Raw genomic sequence first — 21,264 nt, 5'->3', positions numbered from 1 at the left:
TCTCATGCCAGTTGTTTGTTTGTGTGTGTGTGTTTTCTGGTTGTTTTCTGTTTTCTTGTACAGAGACCTTGGGTGCAGGAAAGGTGCTAAATAAATTACAGCTATTATTATTATTTTTATTATTATTATTAAGTAGCTAAATGACTTTGTAGATCACAGTCAACATTATATTGATGCTAAATTGTGATGAGAAACCTGAGAGATTTCATGAACCACCTCACTGAGTTAGCCTTTGGAGGGAGGCAAACACCATCTCTGCTAGGTGGCCAAGCACCAATTGAGTTAGTTTGTGTAGGGGCCAAGCTAGTTTATATAGGTTTTTATGGGAGGTTTTTATAATAATAATAATAATAATAATAATAATAATAATAATAATATATGATTTACCTTTATATCTATTATATGCTTTACAAGTCACATAGAATTAAAAAAAAATCACAGACACAAAAAATAAATAAATAAATAAATAAATAAATAAATAAATAAACCAGAGCTTCTTTTGCATATGCATAAAGTAGCATCTCAGTCTACAAAGGAAAAAAAAACAGATTTAAGTGAATAAATTTTATATCTTTTGTATACATTTTATGTACATTTTATTCATTTGTTTTTTTAACTATTTATTTTTAAGAAAATTGTATTTACACTAGATAATACCACAATCTAAGTCCTTTAAATGAATGAAGTGTTGGACTGTAGAGGTTGTGTTGTACAAAATGTACAAAACTTCCTTCAAATTGTATGTCCAATCTTCATTAAAAAAATTTACAGTACTTCCTTTAGAATGTCTGTTTTCAATATTTATAGAACTATTTGGTCCTGTCTGTTTAACTGCACTACTAGGTTGTTCTGTCCACCTGATATAATGTCAAACAGTTTAAATTCCTATATGCATAAGGCTAATAATGATGTGTTATTTAGAAAGCAATGTCCTATACAAACTACCTCATGTTTGGTGCTTGAACCCATGTTATTGTCTGCTGTTACCTAATTTGTTATTATCTCACAAGCATTTTAGTTTTTACATTATGTTTATGTCCCCGTCATAAGACCAGGTGACTGAAGGTAAGTGTGTACAGTTCAGCAACATGAAGGCTTCCTGAGTTGCACTACAACATGGTATTTAACATTTAACCCCATTTAATCTGACATTTGCTATCATATAGATTAGCACATCACCAAGCTGTAGTGCTACACCTATGAGGCCATAGAGTGTGTGTGTGTGTGTGTGTGTGTGTGTGTGTGTGTGTGTGTGTGTGTGTGCGTGCGTGAGAGAGAGAGAAAGAGAGAGAGAGAGAGAGAGAAAGTGGGGTATCCAGAAAACTCGTGTTGCATAGCAACGCAGGGAAAATGGTGACGATTATGGGTCTTAATGCCAGCTCTGTGCTTTTGCATCCCTGTACCATGTTAATTAGCACATTAGACACTCGCTGAGAGTGAAGTTTAAATTCTCTTCTACATTTTTTTACCTTACGCATTACTTACAAAGATAAAGTGGAGAGATCTACAGAAAATAATAAGAATAACTATGTTGTGCTTCCTTTACATTTAGAGAGAAAGAAGCTTACACAGTCATGTTTTTCTTTTTCCGTGCAGGAGTATTCTGAACAAACCTTCAGCTGAGACAGGGTGGAAACAAAAACTAGCTTAATGGATAGTCTTTTAAGGAACTGGAAGCTAAACTCTAAGGAATCCAGAAAACAATACAAATAGAAGCTAATCCAAAGTCTGTTACTGCTAGATAGCTAGAACTTTTAATATGGGATAAATACTGACTAACAGATGTACAACTCATTAGCATACAGGTAGCTAGCAGAAGCTAGCTTTACAGTAAAGTGAGTCTGTAATTGTTGCTAGCTAGCTGCTAATCATCTGGACTTCTTTTTAGCTCATATTTAGCCCATTTTAAAGGTATTGCCTAGCTAGCAGTAACAACAGAGTAAAACATGGGTTAGGTTTGTCCTGAACACAAGACACAATCATCTCTCAGTTATCATTAATTTCACAAAAGCCAAAAGGTCCAGCAGCTCAGTCCCTTGTCTGAGTGCACTTTTTTCAAAAGTGCACATGGCTAGAAACCGTAGCTCATTAGTGCATTTATTCTGAAGTGCTTAAGGTCACAGTGTGTGTGTAAAAGGGCAGAGTTTCCCCAGAGCACACAAATGCTAGCTGCTAATTCACTTTAACTGCCAGCCTGAAGGATAAAACACCTCAAACACACACACAAGCACACGAGCACACACACACTCTCTTCATCCTGAGAGTCAATAGTGAATAGTGAAAAAGTTATAGCCTTCTGTCCTGACTGCAGTCTGAGGTGATGAAATAATACATGCTAGCCAAGAACAAAGAAGTGCAAAGAAAGTTGTAGAACTGAAAAAAGTATGTCTCTTTTCAGTCATTCTATTTATGTGTCGGTAACAGAAAAAAATCAAACATGAACAGTTATTCGATTGTGGGTTTGAAATCCAGGGAGGAGAAATGGAAGAAACAATTTTTCATTTTTATTATCAAAAATCACAGGTACAAAATTTAAATCTTTAACTGGCAACTTAACCACATGGTTACCTACATTTATTGTAGTGTTCACTACACAATTCATTACTCTTTTCACTTAATTTAAAGGGATAACAGTGAGTGCTTTTGACATGATACATCCACATGGGGACACGTTCAATTTTTGAAATACAGTTTTGAAACTGAAAACTGGATGTTTATATCACCAGTGCTACTACTCATTCATCAAGTTACTAAGCTAAAATGTCAAAAGTTAGTAAAATGATAAAACACATACCTTGTTTCTGATGTTCCACTCTTGACATTATGAAGGTATAATATTACAGTCATGTCCCTGTATTTATATACAAGTGTTGCCGCATGGTCACATGGCACCAATGACTTAGCAGTACCTGCTGTGAGTCAGCTGTGAGTTAGATTTATCAGCATTTTCACAAGCCTAAAATTTTTTCAAGATATTTGTTGTTTTACAACATTTATCGAAAAGATTATATATATTATAGTATATATTATAATGTAATAAATGTAAAAATATATCAGTAAAGAGAAATCCGCACTTATGAAACAAAGTGCTCTGATTTTAGATCCCATATTTAATAAAAAGAAGAATGGAAAAAAGGCAAGTTCACAGACTGAGCAGCTATGGGTTAAAATAACTTAAATAACTTTAATTAAAACTTTACTTAAAATATGTAGAATAAAGTTTCCGACTATATGTGCAGTATATGTAGTATTTTTTTTTTTATAGTAGGTGATAGTCATATAGAAGGTGATAGTCATGTTCTCATCCTGTCTGCTGTGTGTGGGAGAGTAAATGTGGTTGTCACTAATAGGGCCGTCCATCAGGAGCAGAACAATCCAAAAGCATGACGAAACTATTCAGCACAGCCACATGGCAGACACACTGAATGTTTCAGCGGGAATCAGTTTGCATACTTGACTCACTAGGCAGTGTGGAGCGGGGCTGTTTCCACCTGTGTGAACCAAAATCACTAATCATTTGCCATGCACATAAAATTACATGGCAACAGCAAAATTGTATAGCCTAGCTCATACAGTATGAAACCATTGAGTTTTATTATGTTTTATAATGCTTTTTATTTGTAAGATACACAGCGTGCTGTGTAGTTTAGTGCCCACAGAAACAGCTTTTAAAACAGAAACTTTAATGACTTGGAGTACAGTTGTGGTTGTTTTGACAATTCCATCTTTTAATAATTATTTCAAGAAGCTGAAGTTCACTTCTTATTCACCAGTTTAATGAAATATTCCATTACACCTTAAAAGATGGCTGCCCAGTGCCTGTAGATGGCTCTGTTATGTGCACTAATATAGACAAGGCTGTAAATGCTGAATAAAAGGGAAAAACTGTTAGTATCCATAAGGACTGGATGTTTCCTTTTTACCGTGAACCCCTAAATATGGTATGTAACATTATGTTCAACCTGTAATAAAGGTTAGTTTTTTGCCTAGCGGCACCCAACCTTTAAACCTTTTAAAGCATGTAACGGTTGACAGCCAAGAAAGGAAAAATAGGCCTATTATTTTAAGAAAAATAATGCTATAACTGAAAATATATTTTGAAGATTAAAGTATGTTAGCATGTTAGATGGTATTGATGAACAGTAAAATTGAAATTTACAAGCCATAGCCCATACTCCACTCAAGAAGCTGAATTCATGAATACTCAATAATAAATATGTGACTGAGGAATATAAGAATTTTATAGTTGTAACTTTAAAAATACAGAGTAGGCCTATGTAAAGAAAAAATATTTTTTTTAAAATTCAAAATGCTTCTTTAATGATAAAATGTTATAAATATGTCACTTTAAAAAAGACTACAAACTGAAATAAAATTAACTTTTAAAATTACCATTTTTACATTTGTTTCAAACATACATTTTATTTTAATCAATTTCTAAAATACGATATATGTAGCTTCCACGTATCCACCATTTCGTCTGCATATAAAAAGTCTACACACCCATGTTAAAACTGTAGGTTTTTGTGATGTAAAAAAAATGAAACCAAGATAAATCATGTAAGATCTTTTTCAACCTGTAATGTCATATACAAACAAAATTCAAGTGAAAAGCAAATTAAAAAGTTCTAGAGAAAAAAAGAAAAAGAAAAAACTTACAATAAAAAGGGGCATTATACTGTATATCATATAACCAATCACATTCAAACTCATATCCAAAAGTAATTAGCATACAACTGTCATCAGTGAATTAATTCGGAATAACCCCACATAAAGATCAGCTGTTTATGTAGGATTTTCTTGTAATTTTTTTGGTTCTATCTGAGAGCTGAAGCCATGATCCACAAAGAGTTTACAAAGCATGTACAGGATCTCATATTGTAAGGTATCTGTCAGAAAAAGGGGACAAAAGAATTTCCAAAACATTAGATGTACCATGTATGACTGCAGGCCTGCAGCCACCACCATTCAAACACTTCACGCTCTTGCACAACTGCCGCATTCTGAACCTATCTCACCTCCACCTCACAAAGAACTTAAATAAAAGAGTACTTGTTTTCCACTACCCCTGCCTCCTGCGTGTCTGTGTTTAGCCCATCATGGCCTCAAGTTGCCACACATGGAACACTGTGAAGGCCATCATCAACAAGTGAAGAAAATGGGACACCACAGTGACATTACCAAGAACAGGACATCCATGCAAAATAGACAAAAGGACAAGAAGAAAAGCAGGGAGGCTACCAAGAGACCTACAGCAACATTAAAGGAGCTGCTGGAATAATAGAAATAGAAATCTGGCATGTACCACTCCCTGCATGTGACAACAATCCCTTGTATACGTCACATGTTTGGGCTATGGGTAGGGTGGCTAGCTGGCCACCTAAATCTGCCTAACCCATGTGGCAAAATGTGTTCTACCTTGGTCTCTTGATGACAATTCTAAAAGATATATTTGGTGAAAAAATAAAACTGCTTATCCCCAAAGAACATCATACTCATAGTGAAGCATGGTGGCAGCATCATGCTACAGGGCTTCTCCTCAACAGGGCTCTAGTCAAGATAGAGGGAACCATGGTTACCTCCAAATACCAATCTATTCTGGCACAAAACCTGCAGGCCTGTCTTAGACAGCTGAAGATGAAGAAAAAAGTCACATTCCCAGTCACTGGATCTGAATCCAATAGAACATCTTTGGGATGTGGTAGAATGGAAGATTCGCAGCATGAAAGTGCTCCTGAATAATCTGCATGTCAGCATGGACCAGAATCTCAAAGGAATGTTTCCAACATCGCGTAGAAGCCATGCCATGAAGAATTGAAGCTGTTTTGAGGGCCTACCAAGTATTAGTGTAGTGTTCCTTATAAAGTGCTCATTGAGTGTATATTGCTTGTCTATTCATGTATATTTTTTTTATCTTTGCTAAGGTTTTTTTTAGCATATGACTGGAAATGTCTTAGCTAGCTACACAGTAGTACAGATTTTACATATTTCATTATAAGATAAGATAATCCTTTATTCATCCCCCAATGGGGACGAATTAGCATGAAATTTGTAATTTAGCATTAAATTATACATTAATGTGTTAAAACTAGCTCTAGTGAGGGCCTAGAGAATATTTCAATAGAACACTGAGGTAAATTATCCTGAAAACTGCACCTAGCTAGTTAACATAAAAAAAACATAGCATTACATCAAAGAAACAAACAGGCTTTTTTATGTTATTTCTGAAACAATCAATCATTAGACTAGTAGATAACAAGTTAGCCCGAGTTAGCCTGACATTTTGATACAAGAGCTTAAGCACAATCTAGAGTAATAGTAAAGTACTAAAATATAAACTATAAAAATATAAATAGACATCTGAATAAAATTTCTGATGAACTTTGAATTAGCCTATAATAATTAGTGTATAAAAGTGACTTATGGATGATTAGATGTGAAAGCTGGGAAAGGAAATGGACCGCTAGCTTGCTAACTGGCCAGCAGCTGCCATATGCCGATAAAAACAGTTTAAGCTCTATATAACCCTAATAATCCTTTTTTTTTTTTAATTATTTTTTGCTTACATTTGTAAACATTTGTAGATTTTATCATGTATCTAAATGAAATCAGTTGATATTCAGTTTATTATTATTATTATTAGTAGTATTATGGCACTATTATTGTGGACCTTTTATGATTGTAAATAAGTAAGAGAAATAGCTCTTAGCATAGAGATCGCTTATAATGTACAAAATCATTTTTCAGGAGCATGGCGTGGTGGAGAATGCGATCTGCGGACAGTAATGTCATTTCGGATGACCGATTAGTGCAGTGTCTGTGCAGATCGATGGTGTATTACACAAAGGGTTGATGTTATAGAGAGAATGTGGCCCGGCGTTTACAGAAACACAGCAACTGACAGTGTACAACTCAGAACCAGGAAGAGCACACACTTTGTTTGTCATGCTGTGTAGAGGTTGGAAACCGTAATGAAACATGTGAAGGTTAACAGAGAACAGTTTTTAACTCCACAGAGCAGAATTCCTGATGGAGCTGTTCAGCCAAAAATTAAAACCCAGGACATGTTTAAAGTTTCTTTATTTTCATATGTGAATCTATGAGATTCATGAGCTAATTTTTACTGTAAATACACATAATTATATAAATAACACTGTAAAAACAAAAATTAAGAAACGTTTACAATTTTGAGCCGTTTCTCAACCTAGTTTAATTGCTGAAGATGAGATTTGTTTGTTGAGATTGTAGGTTCAGTTGGATTTACATTGTAATAATTTTAAATTTCATGTGTTTAGAAAATATACATAACTACACAACAAAATACAGGTGAATATACATTTCACACAATTGCACATTACACACAGCTACATAACACAGACAATTACAGTGCACGCACACACACACACACACACACTAAACACAATTACAATCTTTGTTTTCACTGAGGTCACTGCAACCTTTGCAATTACCCACAATGCAATGTTTGTAACTATGAAGACATTTTGATTCCCTAGCTGTTATGTTATGCAGATATGCTGTCTTACTTGAAATTCAAAATATTTCATTTAATTTCTTAGAAAAAAATCTTTCCAAATTATTAAAAACAGAACATGAAATACTCTGTCCTGAAATAAAAAAAAAATTTCTACATTCAACTCATTCACCCCAGGTAACAATTTACGCACATTGTATATTGGGTGATGAGGTCTACCCATTTGTTGTTTGTCAATATTGTATTATTACATAATATTATTTATATTATATTTATTATTAATTAAATAATAATATATAATAATACAAAATAATATATTGTTATTTTTTAATTAAAATTTTCTAATTAATTAATTAGTACATTTCATATCTGTGAAATCTGGGTGTCTGTGAGCTTCTCACTTTACAAACTTCACTTTAAATTTTGTGAATCACTTATTGTTTATTTGTTGATCCTGTTTAATTTTTGTAGAACTTGTGTCACTTATTTGCAAATTATTCAACAAAAATACATCCCATAGTGACACAAAACAGACAACTACACAATACACACAGCTATGCAACAGACACAACTGCCCAATATACACAGCAACACAAAACACAGCTACAGAATACATGCAATTACAATATACACACAACTATACAATACACATGAACACAATTTAAATAGCAACACAACACACATGACTACACAGCTTCACAATAAGCACAACTATGAAATACATACTCAGAGAAAAGGTGTAAGAAAACACACTTTGTGTAGTAATTACACAGAACACACACATGCATGTGTTAAGGTATTACTGTACACTTTGATTTTGCATATAGATTTTTAATTCATCAAATAATGTTGTATTTATTTGGTTATGTTTAAATGATATGTGCATAGTAAAGAGGCAGAGTGTGTTTAAAATAACCGGACAATGTTTAATGCAAATTTAATGGGAGAGACATTTAGTCTTACATGCACATGTGTGTGTGTGTGTGTGTGTGTGTGTGAGAGAGAGAGAGAGAGAGAGAGAGAGAAAGAAGAGGACATGCAGCTATGGGGAGTCTCCTCCACAGATAGGAATAGAGAGTGAAACATAGGTGAAAAGAGTTAAAAACAGAGAGAGATTGGTTGAGAGACAGAAGGTGGAAAGAGAATAGAGAAAAACAGGTGATGTGAGGTCAAACTAGTAGGAAAAGGATGAGAGAGAGAATGGGAGTGAAAAAGAGGAGAGGTGAGAAAAAATAGTAAATTTTCTTCTGTTCTCCCTCTATACTCAATCTCTTGGTGAGGTCACATGGGTTTTCATACTACTGCTATGCGGATGACACTCAACTCATCCTCTTCTTTCCTTCCTCAGACACTCATATTTTTGCTCAGATCTCAAAATGTCTGGCAGCCATCTCATCATGGATGACAGCTCATCAGCTGAAACTTAATCCCAGGAAGACTGAATTGCTGTTCATCCCCATGTCAGGATCTTGTGATAACTCTCTGATCATACCTTTGTTAGTGCACATAACCTTGGGATAACCATGGACAATCAACTGTACTTTTCCTCTCACACTGCTAATCTGACATGCTCATGTCAATTTTTCCTTTATAACATCAGAAGGATTCATCCATTCCTATCCACACAGGCCACTCAGGTGCCTGTTCAGTCCCTTGACATTTTGAGACTGGACTACTGCAACTCACTCCTGGCAGGTCTGCCTATGAGCACCATTTGACCTCTGCAACTGATCCAGAATGCAACTGCATGACTGGTTTTCCACTTTCCTAAGTTCTCCCACACCACCCCATTGATATGCTTCCTCCACTGGCTTCCTGTAGCTGCCCACATCAGATTTAAAACAGTAATGCTTGCCTACAAAGCCAAAAACGGACCAGCACCCACTTACCTCAAAGCACTTATCACATCCCACACTGCACCACGCTCCCTCCAATCCTCTAGCACTGCTCAACTGGTTCCACCATCTCTCAGGGTACAAGGAAGGCATGCATCGAGACTCTTCTCTCGTGGTGGCAGCTAGGCGGTGGAATGAACTTCCCCTAGATGTCTAAACAGCCAATTCACTGGCAGTCTTCAAATGACGGCTAAAGACTTACCTCTTGCTAAAGTACTTAAATCAGCGCTTAAAAAAAGAAAAACTTGTCTGAGTGCTTGTTACTATATTACCTCCCCAACAGAGTTTTTGGACTGATGGTATTCTCAGTCTGTGACCTAGCAAACCAGTATCAGAATGTATTTATTGATAAAGACTTCAAAGCACTTCTGTAAGTCACTCTAGATAAGGGCATCTGCCAAATGAGATTAATGTAAATGTAAATGATGTGTGGCACCAGTGGCGTGGTCGAGCTTCGGCTGCAGATGGAGAAGAGGCGGATCGAACCAGCAGGAACGTATGATGATTCTCACCTGTACCTTATTACCGATAATGCTACTTATGTATGTTTCTCTGTGCTTTCAGTGACTGCCATAACCAGCGAGAAGGAGAGAGAGAGTGAGAGTGGTATAGCTGGTGGAGCTTGCAAAACACACATACGGAGCTTGAACAGGGCGAAAGCCACAAGCTAGTGATGATCACTTTTAGTTTTTTTAGTTTTTGAAAATGCACTGAAAAGCGTATTGAAGAATAACCACGAGCCCTGAGCTCTGCTGAAATTCCGGCATGGAGGTCTCCTCAATGGGCGAAAGCATAAAGTCCCTTGCCAGGCTCCACCAAATTGAATACCAAGCTCTCCTCAACCTGCACAATGATCATCAGCTGTGCTTCAAAGCCCTTGCTCAGGAGCCGAGCCAGCAGGCACAACAGAAGCTGCTGCAGCCCACCACGTCTCCAGCTGTGTTCCCTGCCACCATCCTACATGTGATGCTTACCAAGATGGCCTTCACTGATGATCTGGAGGCCTTCATTGAGCTTTTCAAGCATGCAGCAGCTGTGTGAGAATGGCAGGAGGATGAATTGGCCCTGCATCCCCTCCCCTTGCTAGTGGAGGAAGGCCAGGTTGGCACCCAGCAGCTGCTACCACCAATTGGGCTGGAGTATCTGATCGTCAGGGCAGTCATGCAGCAGGTCGGCCAGACACCAGAGTAGCACCACCTGTGCTTACAGTCACTGCAGATTACTGAGGTCGGCTACCACATTGCCTATGCTCAGCAGCTGTGGTTGATGGCAGAGGAGCGGGACGCAGAACGGATCATCAAGCTGATGGTACTGGAGCACTTCATTGCTCAACTCCTGACAAGAACAGCAGAGTGGGTCCAGTGGCACTGGCCCGCATCCCTGGATGAAGCCATTCAGATGGCGGAGGATCAGCTGGTGGCAGTCTCTTGTCCAGACATCTCTCGCTTTTCTCCACTCTCTCTTTCTTCTCTTTATTCTTCTCCACCAGTTCCAGGTCCCCAGAACTGAGGTGCTGGGGCTCCAAAACTGACACCCTGGACCATGACTCCACCCTGCTTTTCCTCCTCTCCCCTGACTCTCAAAAATCTTCTCCATGCTCCATCTCTCTCTCTACAGGGGGGAACATCATGTGCACACTAGAACTGGGGCAAAGCCCGGGCAGGTTTGTTGGAGCTGCGGAGAATCCAGGCAATTTCAAGATCAGTGTTCCCAATCCCTGACGTGCAGCTGGCCTCCCCTGATCGAGCAGGAACACCTGCATACTGATGAGTATCCAAGGGAGTACACATCAGGTGTGTAATCAGACCTCAGTCCACCAAAACCTGATTCAAGATGAGGCATTGGGAAATGCATGATTGGTTATGTGCATGAGGATATTCATGAATAGCCAGTGGTGCTGGTATGAATAAATTTCTGTGGCCAAATGCATAGTGTGGAGGTGGTAGTTAGTCTCAGCCTCACCCATCCACTCATTTTGGGGACAAATTCACAGGGGTTTTGGGAAATGTTAGAAATCATGATGGTGGATTGGTCCTGCTGCAGCATAGTGAGATGTGGGATGTAGATCCTTCTGGGGAGGCAGTGCAGGGCCATCAGTGTTTGTGGGGATTCCCCTAGAAACAGACTTCGCCATACCAAGTGAGAGTAATTGCTGGTATTTTTCAAGACTAAGTCATATTGAGTGATGCAGAACACTCACACAAAACAAGAGACCACTCAGTTATTGTTTCCAAAAGGCTGCAGGGAAACACTTTTCTATACAGCCTATTACAATCTCAGGGCATCTAGAACAGGATAAAACACTCAACCCTCTTGTGGTTGGTGTGTGGCATGTTGCAAATGTCAGCTGGTGAATCCTCCCCACCACAAAAGCTCCATAGTGCCTCCTTCCACTGATCGAGGTCTCCTTCAACAGAATTGGTATGGACCATGTTAGACCATTAAAACGGAGTGCACAAGGGCATTGCTTTGTGTTAGTTTTAGTGGATTTCACAATGAGATACCTAGGTCTACATCTCAGAACGGAATGTTGCAGAGTCACTTTTCCAAGTTATCTCCCGCGTCGGGATCCTGAAAGAGATCCTGAATGACCAGGGCATGTCTTTTATGTCAGTCACCCTTTGTGAACTGCATGAATTATTAGGGATTGTGTTTACTATTTGCAAATGGATGGGCAAATCAAATGGTTCAATCAAAAGGTTAAAAATATGATTTGTAAGTTCGTTCCCAATGATGCTTGGACTTGGAATAACTAGCTTGAACCCCTGTTATTTGCAGTACGAGAGGAGTTGCAAGCTTCCAAAGGGTTCTCCCCATTCAAATTACTGTACAGGTGTGACCCCCTGGCATCTTGGACATTAGAGAAAATTGGGAGGAGATGTTCTGAAGAACAAAGACCTGAGAACAAAACGCCACACCTTGAGTCACCAAACACAGAATTTTTGTCAGGCCCAAGAACAGCAGTCCCAACATGTTTAACAAGGGAGCTTGACTGGTCCCACCATCTGTCAGGGTACAAGGAAGGCATGCGTCAAGACTCTTCTCTGTTCTGGCACCAAAGTGGTGGAATGAACTTCCCCTAAATGTCCAAACAGCTGAGTCACTGGCAGTCTTCAAACGACGTCTAAAGACTTACCTCTCCCTAAAGTACTTAAATTAGCACAGTAAAAAAAGAGTATTGTCTATTACCTGCCGAGCAGAGTTTTTGGACTGATGGTTTTCCTAGTTTGTGACCTAGCAAGCCAGCATCAGAATGTATTTTTGATAGACTTCAAAGCACTTTCGTAAGTCAATCTGGATAAGGGGATCTGCCAAATGCCATAAATGTAAATGTAAATGAGTTCGGCTACGGAAATTCTCACCTGGAGATAAAGTGCTCATATTACTTCTCACGTCGAGCTCTAAATTACTTGCAAAGTAGCAAGGGCTCTTTCAGGTCATATGGCGTGCTGGAGAAGTTGAGTATGGCTACATGCCATGGTTTACATGCCCATCGATATTCTGATATTAATTGGAATTTGGCAATATTCTAATTAGTAATGAGGCATGTAAATTCCGCAATCTGATTACCCGATTCAGATTAAGACAATATTCTGATTCCCCAAATTCTGATTCCAACCACTGGAGTATGCTGGATCAGGCTTTTTGCCAAGTAAAAGCAGTTTTGTGTGGGGGCCCACTGTTGCATTCTCCTGACTATTCTGTTCCTTTTGTTCTGCAGACTGACTTGTCAGAAAGAGCCATTTTGTCCCATGTGGATAGGACGGGACGTGTACATCAGCCGTAAGCTCTTAGTGAGTAAGAGTAAGTACAGCACCATCAAGAAGGAATGTCTGGCTATCAAGTGGGCTGTCCTCACCCTCTGGTACTACCTACTGGGGGGCCCCTTTACACTCTGTTTTTATCATGCTCCTACACAAAGGATGGCAATGCACTGATCACTCGTTGGTATCTGGAACTTCAGCCATTCAAGCTTGAGGTGGTCCACAGGCCTGGGGCACAGATGGTAGTAGCTGATTACTTTTCCTGCCAAGGTGTGGGGAAGGGGGGAAGGCAGGGTTGGGAGTCAAGCAATGGGGGTATGTGGCAGCAGGGGAGTGGTCGAGTGCCAGCTGCAGATGGAGAGGAGGCGGGTTGAATTGGCAGGTAACGCATGATAATTCTCACCTATATCTTATTACTGCCGGCCTACTTATATGTGTTTCTTTGTGCATTCAGTGACTGCCATGAGTCAGGGAGAGATAGTGACATAGCTGGCAGAGCTTGCAACAAACACACACAAACACTCACACCCATGCATGAAGCATAATCTTGACATTGAACAAGGTGGAAATCCATGCCCCTTTTGGTTTGCATTTCCATAAGTTTTGCGTTTTTGTTGAGTCTTTGAAAGTGCACTGAAAAGCCCGGAGCTCTGCTGAAATTCCATCTGCCTCCTGAGTCTTCCTCTGCACCCATACACACCAGATCCTACACAGATAAAGGGCAAGAAATCAGATGGGGGGGGGGGGGGGGGGGGGGTTAAAGGGTGAGATATATAGAGATAAAGGGAAACAGAGATAAAAGGAAGATAGAGAGATTAAAAAGAGATATATAGACAAAGGGCAAGAAATTAAATAAAGGGAGAGAGAGGAATACAGGCCAAGAGATAGAGATAAAGAGGAAGACAATGAATGAGAGTGTTACAGATCTATAAATGGTGATAAAAGTAGCACAAAAAAGAAAGGCAGATAGATAAAGGAGCGAGAGATGAAAGGGAGAGAGAGAGAGATAAAGGGCAACAAAGAAAACTGTAAAGAGTTAGAGAGTCGGAAGAGAGAAGGAAGTGAGAAAAATATATATAAAGGGCAACAAAGAAACAGCAAAGGTGAGAGAGATAAAGATGGCTTCTCTCTCTCTCTTTAAAGGTGAGGCTCTCTCTCAGGTCCTCTTCAACAATATGAAAACATCAAAGTGCCATTTTATTAAAAAAAATAATTTCAGTTCATCCTCTGCAGCACTGAGACAAGTGGGAATGCAGCAAATTACAGGCCTTTCATAAAGCAAGGTGTGTGTGTGTGTGTGTGTATGTGCATGTGTGCGTGCATGCATGTGTGCGTCCAAACAGAACACTGATTAAACAAACAGAGAAACCAGGTGTTCAGGTCTTAAGGAAATACATGGTGACTGCAAAGGTACTGAAAATGATAAAAGGGAAATGGAAGAAAGATTAAATGAGAAGGAGACCATGAAAAAAGAAAGAAAGAAAGAAAGAAAGAAAAAAAGAAAGAAAAAGTATGAAGATCAATTAGATAGAAAAAGAAAATAAGAAAGAAAAGAAACAAAAGTAAAAGTAAAAGAAAGAAAGTGACAGTGATTAGACATATGAAGGATATCTATTTTGGCACAATTGTCCAGCATGCTAGCAATTATATAATCACTTATTTACCTACACTGTCTCAGCAAATGTCCAGAAACCTCCACAGTGAATTTGAGGCACCACGTTATAATCAAATTAGCAGTACAGTTATGCTATCTTCAAAGGAACAATGAGACATTCAACGCAAATGAATCTGCTGAAAGTATGTCTTTAAGCAACACAGAAAAACTTGACCCAAGATAAAATGCTAATGCTAATAACAGCTGAAAGGTAATCTGGGCTAATTTGCACTGCATTATCCAAATGACATTTATGCTAATCGCCACCCACCAGCACTCATTTCTTCTTGGCTGTGTTAGCATATACTCATGAAAATTTACTTGTGAGTCATTGGGTCATGTTGAAATGTGAGGCCATTCTTCTCATAATTTAGTTTTTTCCAAATTCCTGCATATTTCAAAAAAAGCTAGCTAACTAAACAAACTAAACAAACTTTATTTTTCAGCTAATGTTATCTAAGCATGTTTCAAGATATTGGCAACTTTAACACCAGTATGTGTCTATCAAATATAAACTATACAAATAGAAAACTAACTATATGAGATTAGCGCAAAATTCTAACAGATCTTAACACGCACTCCCTCACAAACACTTGGAATAGACACTGTCTGATCACGCTCCATCACCAAATAATGATTAGAGTTGTTGTGTTCTGGTGTGTGTGTGTGGGCGTGTCTTAAGGGAGCAGGTTGTTGCAGCACTTATTTGTTTTGAGGTTGACTATCCAACCTTTAACCTTAACAGAATGTGCAACATCAGCCACACACACACACACACACACACACACACACTGTCTCTATATATTGTAGTCTCTAAAATGAGACAGTCCTGACAAACAGAGAATGATATATGAGAACACTGTTGCTAGGCAACTGGAAAACATACCTTGAACAGAAGCTAGCTGATTGACTGAGGCTAATGATAGAGATAGTTTTCACAAAGCTGTTAACTCATACACAGAATGGAAAGAAACAGTGATGGCGAAAATGTGACAAAAACATTAGGAACACCAACTTTTTTCATCAGCTGTATCAGTAACTTACTAGAAGAAAGATTTTGAGTGACTAAAATGGCACTAAATTACAGTCAGCATCAACTATCATGGGTTGACTTCCTTATAGAGAGGCATCGACATGTTGAGTAATGACTTGGAGTTTTGAAACAGTATGTCAGTTTACACCTTTGTAGGTGTACAATTACAGATTGTAGTCTATGCATTGCTCTGCAGAAAGTATTGTCACCCTATATGCTGGTCATCAATGGAAATGGTCAACTGTAGGACTGGATATTTTTTTGGTACACCTGAAAAATGACCTGGTAAAATTTTTGAATATTCTTAATCTTTTGGAGCTTTGCACCAGCTTTAAGTATTAAAAAAGCATTGTAATATATTTTAATATTAATAAAATCTTGATATAGTCAGGTCCATAAGTAATTGGTCAGTGACACAATTTTCATAATTTTTTCTCTGTATACACAATGGATTTGAAATGAAGCAATGAATATGTGAATGAAGTATAGACTCAGCTGTAATTCAAGGGGTTTAACAAAACTATTGCATTAACCATTTAGGAACTACAGCCATTTCTTTACAGAGTCCCTCCATTTTCACAGACTCAAAAGTAAATGGACAACTGACTGATAAGCAGTTTCATGGCCAGGTGTGGCCTGTTTTCTCATTATTTCATGACAAATTAAGGAGATAAAAGGTCTGCAGTTGATTCCAAGCATTGAATTTGCATTTGGTAGCTGACCATGGGAACTCTCAATATGTGGTCCAAAGAGGTGCCGATGCAAGTGAAAGAGGCCATCATTAGGCTACAAAAAACCAAAACAGGCCTACAGTATCAGAGAGATAGCAGAAAGTTTAGGAGTGGCCAAATCAACAATTTGGTGCATTCTTAAAAAGAAGGAATGCACTGGTGAGCTCAGCAACAAAAAAAGCCTGGAAGACAACTAAAGTGGATGAATGCAGAATTCTTTCCTTGTTAACATCTAGCCAAGTCAAGAAGACTCTCAAGGAGGTATGTGTATCATTATCAAATTCTACACTCAAGAGACACCTTCATGAATGTAAATACAGATGGTTTACCTCAAGATGCAAACCATTGGTAACACTCAAGAACAGAAAGGCCAGATTAGACTTTGCTAAAAATCATCTAAAAAAGACACTTCAAGGGAGGAAGCAGCATGTGGTGATATCCATGGGTTCCAGATTTCAGGCAGTCATTAACTGCAAAGGATTTAAAAATAATCCTAATATTTATTAATCCTAATATTTATCCTAATATTTGTTTTTCCAGTTACTTTTGAGCCTGTGAAAATGGAGGGACTGTAATTCCTAAACGGTTAATGCAATATTTTTGTTAAACCCCTTGAATTAAAGCTGAAAGTCTCAATCACATCTTAATTGCTTAATTTCAAATCCATTGTGGTGGTTTTCAGAGGCAAAATCACAAAAATTATGTCATTGTCCAAATACTTAAAATACTGACTGTAAATTATTTTAACAATGTTATTCATCCAATTTTAGCTTGCTAGCTTGGGATTAATGACACAATATAATTATTGTATACACACTATGTCAAAATTCTGCCTTCATTGTCAGCTTCCTCATATAAATGTCTTTTTTATGAGTTTAAGGATTTTTAGAGCATAAAAACAAATGCCACTTCACACATTACTAGTGTTTGAGATGTTTGTGTTGTTTTGTGAGGCGGGGTTTGACAAGCTTAATTTGGAGCACAGTATGTCAGAGAGTTATCTTTGTGCAGCATGACTAAAAACTCTGACTGTGTGTTCTTAATAAGTCCATATTCTCCCAGTCAGAAGTGATTAAAAAACCCAGCTGTCATGTTCAGATCTGCAATAACACTGCTATGTATATTTATTAGGGAGGATAAAAATATGTGGATCTTCTGACCTTCTGCATTTGAGTTGCTTTGAAACTGATTTCACAGCAGGATTTTCATGATGTTTAGCATCACCAGCACTTCTGTAAAACCCTTCTTTTGGATTAGTTCATAAGACAGAGAATTATTTATTCCTCTATTCCTGTATCTATCTAGTTTTCTGTTCCTCACAGGAGGACTCAGTGACCATCACAAATATCCAGTTACCAATGCATGCAGAGTGAGCTTATCATCTAGGCCTGCAGTTGTCTCAGATGCTTTATTAAGGTGATTGACAGCCAAAATGGCTGTCTACAATGATGCCCATCCCAGCATCTTGGCTTTGTCCATAAGGAAGGGTATTAAGAGATTTCAAAACATTTAGGGAGATCCCATATCTGACTCCTGGGGAGCATGGTGGATGAAGGGCGTCTAGCTCTGTTTGTAAATACTGCTATAAACTTAAAAGTCCCCAGCATACAAGGCCATCATGCTAGGGTTCTAGCACTCCTGAAGTGCTACGTTATAGCTATCAGTCTGCCCAATGCATCAAGGGTCCAAACCCACAGGTGCAGTGAACTTTTCCACTGTGACAGTATGTCTGCCTAGAGAAAGATTCCCAGGGTGTTCCAACCACTAGTGAAAGCAGCAGTGAGAGCGGTAGTGGAAACTATGGTTGTTTGCCTTTTTGGCACATCAAGTAGACCACTGGGGTTTTGTTGCCAAATGCTGTGTAACATGCACAGTCACTGACTGATGTGCTTTTTTCCATTCTGTACTTTTGTCCAGAGGAATAAAGACTTGGTATAGCCAATACTTTCTCAATGGGGATAGAATTTTTATGGGGCCCTAAGCTCCAATGGCTGGGTCAATGACAGGATTGAAATTTATATCCTTGCAGCTTAGTCATCAGAAATATGATTGCATGTGTCAGCATGGTGCCAACCATGCCTGGCATCCTCCATAACCCAGTTTAATATAGATCCATCCTGTGTTCCTTTCGAGGACTTTTATTTCCAAGAGCAAGGTTTTAGTCAGTTTCTTCCCTAAAGACCTCAATGGCTGTAGGCTGGTTAATTGCTCCCATTATATGCAGCTGTAGTTAAATTCCTGGTAATGTCTTAAGATCTCACCCAGAAGATAGCAGGTTTGGTTTGGTTTGGCTTGGTTTGGTCATTCATAAATATGGGTTAGAATGGCGCAGCAGATGGCTGCCTCGGTCTGGAGCTCCGTAGCGTTTTTGTTTTTGTTGTTTGTTTGTTTGTCCTGTCCTTTGTCACCTTTCACCAATCTCTTTTACCAAGGACGAATTGCTGAACTTCAGGCAATGCACTCCCGTCAATCTTTTACAGATTTCTGAACAGTCTGATGACTTACTGGACATTTTAGTCGGAGGAGTGGCAGTTCTATACAGGTGCAAACGCAAGCAAGGGAAACGGGTGGGTCACGCTCGTGAAGCTCCAACAATGCGGCTTTAGGACCCCGCTGCTGAGTATTCATCTGACCGATCTCCACTCCCTTGCCAACAAAACCTATGAAATACTTCTCCTCACCCAGACAAACAAGGACTTTTCCAGCTCGGCAGCTCTGTGCTTCAGGGAAACCTGGCTGAACGAATCCATTTCAGACAGTGCATTACATCACCGAGTCATCGGGGAAAATGAGGGGCGGTGGCTTATGTTTTTACATAAACAAAGGTTGGTGCACTGATATAAAAATGTTGAAGAAGATATGCTGTCCTAACTTAGAAGCACTCTTCATCAACTGCAAGCCTTTTTTATTCGCTGCATGAGTTTTCCTCGTTCATTCTGGTGAATGTTTACATCCCTCGTCAAGCCTGCACAAGTACGGCACTGCAAAAGCTTGCTGATCAGATTACAGACACGGAGAGACATCACCTCGACTCACTTATTATTATTCTTGGTGATTTTAATAGAGCAAACGATTGAAAATAACAAATGCACTGTAGCATATCCTATGTAAACATAAACATAAATACAAAATAAAACACAATAATATAAAAATAAACATAAAAATAAGCATTAACTGTATTTAATTAATTATTTTTAATAGTATTTTAATTTATAATATATTAACAATTATAACTGTAGGCTGCATATCTTTTATTGCTATATTAAAATTTTGGTTATTCAGATTTCTAGTCCTAATTACAGTCCCTCAAGTAAATCCATTGATTAGATTATGGCAGCAATTAAGTCAGACTTTGTAGTTGGTTTTGCTTTTTTCCAAATATAGTCTTTCAGAGCATGCTGCACTTTCTCAATGGGAGTCATATCAGGGGATTTTGGTGGAGTCTTCACCCAGTTTATACCCTCTGCAGCAATAACTCTGCTTGCAGCAGTGTTTTGGGTCATTGGGCTGGAAAAAACGGTGATGGATTCCGATGATTTCCCTAATGTAGGGAGCAGCAGTTTCTTTTATAATAGCATCTTCAAAGAAAGCCCGGTTCATTAACCCTTCGAAGATTGCAATAGGTCCTGGTCCCAGTCTGGATATTGCTCCCCAAGCATGAATTTTCAGTGGGTGTTTCAGCTTTTGTTTGGACCTGTGTCTGCCACTCTTACGAAATGACATGGTGGCAAAGTGATCCAAAACCACTGTTGTTTCATCAGTGAAAATGACGTCGTGAAATGTCTCCTTCTCGTCGATCCAGATCTGGGCTTGTTGGAGACGTATCTCTTTATTTTTTGTCTATGATCATGTCTACGATCACGTTGAGTTTTCCTATACTTCCACCCAAGTTTTTCCCTGATCCTCTGAATGGAATATTCATTGATGTCCACTCCATTGTCCTGCCAGAGCTGTTTTTTCACTGAATTTGCCTGCAGTTCATCATTATGGCTAAAGATGTTGTCTATGGCTGCAACAATGTCCCTGAAATCAAGAGAAAAACATTAAATAAATATTTGACACTTTAGACACAAAACATGACATTGTTGCAACATATTTACATTTGTGATAGTGTCATACTGTATGACATGTGTAACTTAATCATTTTGCAAGGATTACGTATGCATGATATTCGCTCTTTGTAAAGTCTTCTGATGGTGCACAATGTAGCGTGTACACCAATGGAACTCAGATGGCGGTATATTTCTCAGGTGGAAATTCCAGCAGACCTCATTATCCTGATGTATTTTGGAATGCAGTTTGCTGATCTTGGTCATATTAAGACTTTACATATGGACTGCATTTATCCATACAGATGTCAAGGTCTCATTTGGGGTGTGAAAAATAAAGTGAGAATGGGTTGTAGATATTGTAGGCTAGGCCTATCTATCAGGTCAATCTAAATGCTAAACCTTTTGTGGTAATTACTGGAGGCTTTAACCATGTAAATGTGGATTCCACTCTCCCAACTTTCCACCAGTTTGTTGGCTGCACTACATGGGAAAACAGAACACTGAACCTTTTGTATGCAAATGTTAAATAAGCATACAGAGCTATTACACTACCCCACTTGGTAGATCAGACCATAATCTCGTCTTCTTAACACCTCTGTATGTTCCTGCAGTTCAAAGGCAGCCTGTCTCCAGAAGGATTTTG

At 38.5% G+C, this 21,264-nt stretch overlaps 1 pseudogene; it reads right to left on the bottom strand.

The window, feature by feature from the left end:
- Window positions 1–19,892: 19,892 nt before the first annotated feature.
- Window positions 19,893–20,885, bottom strand: LOC113535755 (uncharacterized; annotated as a pseudogene).
- Window positions 20,886–21,264: the final 379 nt, after the last annotated feature.

Source organism: Pangasianodon hypophthalmus, chromosome 26, assembly GCF_027358585.1.
Source record: "Pangasianodon hypophthalmus isolate fPanHyp1 chromosome 26, fPanHyp1.pri, whole genome shotgun sequence".
Taxonomy (NCBI): Eukaryota; Metazoa; Chordata; class Actinopteri; order Siluriformes; family Pangasiidae; genus Pangasianodon; species Pangasianodon hypophthalmus.
This window is presented reverse-complemented; position numbering and strand designations above follow the sequence as displayed.